General features: G+C 40.3%; 1 pseudogene; it reads right to left on the bottom strand.

The window, feature by feature from the left end:
* Positions 1-5,229: 5,229 nt before the first annotated feature.
* On the bottom strand, positions 5,230-5,866 carry LOC113185823 (thiamine pyrophosphokinase 1 pseudogene; annotated as a pseudogene).
* Positions 5,867-6,095: the final 229 nt, after the last annotated feature.

Genomic DNA, 6,095 nt, shown 5'->3' with positions numbered 1-6,095 from the left:
ATAATGAGGTCCAATCATTTTTCCAGATATTTTCCCACTCAGCAAGAATCCAGGATGCACTTTCCAAGCCCCTTTCCTCTGAAATGTGTATATTTTTGAAGGAAATGCAGCCCACTTCTTGCTTATTCATGATTCACACAAAATTCTCTTAGGGAATATTTACTTGCGGTCCAAAACAACCTTCATTTGTTTATGATTTTAAAGAAACTCCCAGAACTTAAAAACAGGAAGTCCTAGTTGGCCCAGTAGATATGGATTTGTGTTCTACATGTTTTTGGTGATTCGGGAATTCAGCACCCGTGGTGAGATAAGAAGGGCTTTTCCAATTCACAGAGGTGTGTTGACCACCTTGGACCTGGGAGACAAGCTCTGAATTTATTCAAGTTAGGGACAGCTCCATGAGAGCAGCAGTCTGTGCTTCCGAGGACAGTTATCTGCAGGAGGGTAAGGAAGGGCCAAAGCCTTCTTAAAATATCAGCGTTGACCCAGTGTCCCTACCAAGGTTTTTCCTGCAATTCCAATATCCCCTCCCCTGAGCTTGAGTAGAAAGGGATAGGACATTTGGGGATCAGCTCTTGCAAGACTAGGGAAATGTTTCATTACAGCAAAGCAGGAGATTATTCTATGCTGGCAGGATGTCCTGTCCCACTGCCAAGTAAAATGTGCAGACCAGAGAAGAGGTAACAAGATGGCCATGTGGGACTCGTGGGAAGGGAGGGGCAATTAGAGGCAGCGAGTTTGATCTTCTGCTTCTGCCATTTCCTAGCCTAAGATCCTAAACCTTTCAAAGTTCATTTCCATTATCTGTAAAATGGGAATAATTCATCTTTCTTATAAAGAGATAAGAATCGGAAACGTACATCTAATAAACCAAGCTCAGAACCTGGTGACCCATAAATAGGTACCTTTGGCGGAGGAAAAGTCTGAAAGCAACTTCCTTGTCAATGTGACAATGGAAGCCATAACTTCTGTGGTGGTCTGAATGTTTATGTTCCCTCAAAATCATATGTTAAAACCTAGTCCCCAAAATGATGGTATTTGGAGGTGGGACATTCGGGAACACATTAGGTTATGAAGGTGGGGTGCTTGTGTTTGGGATTAGTGCCTGCTATGGTTTGAATATAGTGTGTCCTTCTGAAACTCATGTTGAAATTTGTTTGACATTGTGGCAGTGTTAGGAGGTGGGGGCCTTTCAGAGGTAACTAGATCACTAAGAGGGATTAATGTCTGTGCCTCTTCTACACATGCCCTTTTCCCCTCCCAATTTCCAACATGTTATAGAGCAACATGAACCATCATCAGTAGCCAGGCTGATGCTCTTGGATTTCTCTGCCTTTTAAAAATATGAAGCAAAATAAACTTCTATTTTTAATAAGCTACTCAGTTTTAGGTATACTAAATGGAACAGAAAATGGACTAAGAAAATGCCCTTATAAAGGAGACTCCAGAGATACTCTTTACCCTTTCCACCATGTAAGGAAATGCTGTCTATAAACCAGAAAGTGGGTCTTCACCTTCACTAGACACCAAATCTGCCAGCACCTTGAATCTTAAAATTTCCAGCCTTCAGAACTGTGAGGAATAAATTTCTGTTGTTTATAAGCCAGTCTATGACATTTTGTTAGAGCAGCCCACAAGGACTAAGACATCTGCCCTGAGAGTGTTATGGAGTTTCTGGATTAGTTTTCAGAAGATACTAGTGTGCAGGTGGGGCCTCAGGCCATAAAGACAGCCCAAAGTATATTGCTATAAGCCCTAAGCTTGTCTCAGTGCTCTCCAAGTTGGGTGCATGATCCTGAGATGGTGCAAGACAATCCAACAAGGTATGGGAAGGATATGCAGACTGTTCTCTATGTTCATTTCACTGGAATATAATAAAGACTGTTTTCTGATACTGGGTGTAAGCATGAGCTCTCTCCAGTCCAGTGTTGCAGTTTTGGAAGTCCATACACTATCCTGAGGTAAGAGAGGGAATTCCCCAGCAACTACAGGAAATCCTGAGACCCCTCCCAACAACTTGCGTGCACCTGGGTGCATGAATGGACTTACATAAAAGAATCTTTGCATCACTCTGCTAGTGACTCCCTATATATCTGATATACTCAGGCCACTAGGTGCATGGTTATATTTTACAAAAATACAGCTACTTCTTTGGTTGATCTGTTTCCTGCAAACAAGGGAAACTCAACAGAATTTCTAAAACTGCTATCTCAAGATAAAGGTAACTTTTAGTATTACATGAGAAAGGAACAACTTTTCAAAGTAACTCACCCTAAATAGAAATTGAAAATTCATTTTGGGGGCTTTTATAAACCTTATGCAATTTTGTCACAAACAAAAATATGTCATGTATTTAAAAAAAAAAAAAACCTCTGTTCATATACTGAAGAAACTTGCAAACAGAATATTCTAACCTGTTTTAAATGCTCCCAGAGTGCTTTGGTGTATATTGAAGGTGATTGTTTTAAAATATTTTTTAATGTATATTTTTTTAGTTGTTGATAAACTTTTACTTTTATTTGTTTATATGCAGTACTGAGAATAAAACCTATTACCTCACACATGCAAGGCAAGTGCACTACTGCTGAGTCATGGCCCCAGCCCTGTTTTTAAATATTTGTTTAAATATATATAAGATGTGAGAAAAAGTGACATCAAAAACAGTTGAAAGTTTAATAGGCACTTTTTTTTTTTTTTTGGCAGGGCTGGGAATGGAACCAGGACCTCTGGCATGATAGATAAGTGCTCTGCCACTGAGTTATATCACTAGTCCCTAATAGTTTTAATTAAATAGTGTAAATTAATAGTTGCATTTAGTCCCTAAATGCTTCAACTCAATACTGCATTGTTGGTGAATGGGACCAAAAACATGGGTGTTGATTTAGAAAGTATGGCCAACATGCTCCCCTTGGGTCCCTTGGGAGCCTCTTGTGTCAGATGGGGTCCTCTCCAGCCAAGGAAGCCTTTAAATTTAGATCCCAAACTTGGTAGCTCAAACTGCTGCAGGTGTGGACCAAGATTTATAAAACCAATGAAGTAAGGTCAACCATATTACTAATACTCTAATACTATTTTAGTAAAGGAAAAAGATTGCATCTGTAATTAAACCAATTTAAATATTATTTATTTCAACTCTTTTATTTTTCTTTATTAGTTTGATGTAAACATTCTATTATCAGAATATCATACTTCAGTGTCATGGGTATAGAATACGTACAGATGGTTCTCCACCTACAGGATGGTTACACACCAATAACCCCGGCAGAAGTTGAAATATTGAGCAGGGTGTGGTGGTATACACCTGTAATCCCAGTAATTCAGGAGGCTGAGGCAGGACTGTAAATTCAAGACCAGCCTCAACATTTAATTTATTTATTTATTTATTTATTTATTTATTTATTTATTTATTTATTTTTTGTAGAGCCCTGAAATTTTACTTTTTAGTGTCTTGGTTCACATTAAATACAAGGTCTTCCTACTCACATGTGTAGACTTCTGTCACTATAACAGGACAGTTTTTGGTGTTATAATTTTAAAATGCTGAGGGGAAGGGGAGGAAAAGGAGAGAAGAATGAACATTGAAAACCTCCCTTGGAGGCTGGGCAAGTCTGAAGCCATGGACAAGGGGAGGTGGAGGGAAGGTGGGTGCCATGTGCGCTCCAGCCGGGAAGTGACTATGGCCCTTGCACAGCAGAGCAGACGAGCCAAGGGAGAGGAGCAGGCCCAGCAACCAGCAGCCACACCGTCGGGAGGAGGGCCTTCAGGTGAGGCACTGAGCATCCTCACCTGGCCAGACCTTCCCAGGCGGGGAGGACGGAGCAGCATTTGCCCTCTGGAGGAGGAAGGCAGCTTGGGAAGGCTTGATGCAGAGGGCTACTTCTAGATTAGATGCCTGTGGTCCTCTTCTAGACTGGCACTGTGTGAGATCTGCTTAGTGTTCAGCACCAATTTGTTTTTGTTTTCTTTTGTAAAAGTAATTAATTGTAAAAATCAACAGAGAATAATGTGATAATTCAATACATACATAGAGTGCGTAATGAACAAAGCAGGGTATTTAACATTTCCGTCTCCTCAAATATTTTTTAAAAGATTATTGATTAATATTAAAGAATCATACATATTTAAGGGGCTTGGGGTGATATTTCAATACCTGTACATAATGTGTACTGATCAAATCAGGGTAATTAACATTTCCGTCTCCTCATTATCTTGTTTGGAGCCTCTTTTAGTTATTCATAAAATACATAATGGTGTATCATGAGGTAGAGTAACTCCTCCTCTGTAGAAGACCAGGATTCATCACTTCTATGGAACTGGTGTAAGTTCCCTGATCCAACCTCCCACACCCTCCTGCCCCTCAAAGCTTCCCAGCATTCAGTAATTGCCATTATACATTCCACAATCAACTTTTAAAAACATCTACATGAAAGAAAACTCGTGGTAATTTAAGAAGTGTCTCACTTCTTTCACTTAACATAATGTCTTCCGGGTTTATCCATTTTGCTGTAAATGACAGGATATTGTTATTTTTAAAATATTTATTTTTTAGTTGTAGTTGGACCCAGTACACCTATTTTATTTATTTATTTTTATGTGGTGCTGAGGATCAAACCCAGGGCCTCGCATGTGCCAGGCAAGCGCTCTATTGCTGAGCCACAATCCCAGCCCGGATATTGTTCTTTTAATGGCTGAATAAATTCTAAGGTGTCTATGTCCCACATCTGTGTTATCCCTTCTTTCATTGATGGCACTATGTGTCAGCAACAATGAATACTGCAGCAACAAGGATATGCACGTATGTGTCTCTGATATCAGCACCAATTTTCCTTCAAAGAATTACTATAAATATCCTTGGGCAGATCTCATAAGATTCTCTGCAAATTCCTATATATAAAATGATCTTTTCAATACTGCTTAGACTATTAGTTCTTTGCTGCCATAAAATTTATATCTGAGTATAAGGACAAGCCAATGACAAAAGTTATAGAAGAGAGAGGGAAGAATTTTAAAAAAAATAAAATTTTCCAAAGAAAGGAATTCAAATATGACAACAAATAGAAGATTTCAGAGTTGTCTCTGCCCCCATTTCAAATCATGCTGAGATTCACTTCTTGGAGGCTGTCACAGACAAGACTGCTTGACATGGGTATGGATTGGTACAGGGACCCAGGACTTGAGCTCTCAGCAGAAACATCACACATGTCAAATCTGCGTCATGAATATTCAGCTTCACTCAGACGATGAATACCTTCTTATCCTATTCACTGCCAGTATGACAAACATATAATATATAAAAGGGCAGGCTTCATCCAGCAAATAATTAATTGGCTGGAGAAGGTAGATGAGAGACTCCTCTTGGATCATGATAACTGGCAGAGGCGTGATGTGAGTGGCTTGGAACAGGGTGTTCACAGACGCCATGATCTGGTCAAAACGCCCAGCAAGGCCTCCCAGTGTCACGATCACGTCCACCTGTAGGTCTTTTTCTTCTATCTTCTTTTGGAGCACTTTAAGGCACTTGGTAAAGTCAGTGTGGTCCTGATCTGGAGTTGAAAGAAGCTCACACCCCTTAACACTGTAGAACTCTCGGACTTCAGGCCTGATGGAATCAAAGTCTCCATTGATGAATTCAGGCAAAAACCTTTCTCTCTCTCCTCCGGTGGTATCATATAAGCGGTTGGCACCTCCATCAGCACAGGCTCTTAAAAGAGCTTTTTCCCAAAGATGACGAAAACACTTGTCCAGAGGCTGATTAAGAATCATAAGGCAGAACTTCAAACTTCCAGCGGGAAGCAGGGGCTCCAGCGGGGTAAAGACATGCTCCATAGCGGAATACTGGCCTCTACACAATGGCGGGAGGAGCCCAAGCCTCTCAACATTTAATTTAAGGATGATTTAAGGATGATTCAAAGTGTAGAGGAGGCTGTGGGTAGGTTACATATGAGTCCTATTTTATATAAGGGACTTGAGCATCCATAGATTACATAGCCAAGTGGGATCCTAGAACTAATCCCTGGAGACAGCAAAGGACAACAGTAAAACAAATGTTCCACTTAGTAAAACATGTGAGGTCCACTTAGGCATCCTCAGATGAG

The sequence above is a fragment of the Urocitellus parryii genome, chromosome 6, assembly GCF_045843805.1.
Source record: "Urocitellus parryii isolate mUroPar1 chromosome 6, mUroPar1.hap1, whole genome shotgun sequence".
NCBI classification, from domain to species: domain Eukaryota; kingdom Metazoa; phylum Chordata; class Mammalia; order Rodentia; family Sciuridae; genus Urocitellus; species Urocitellus parryii.
This window is presented reverse-complemented; position numbering and strand designations above follow the sequence as displayed.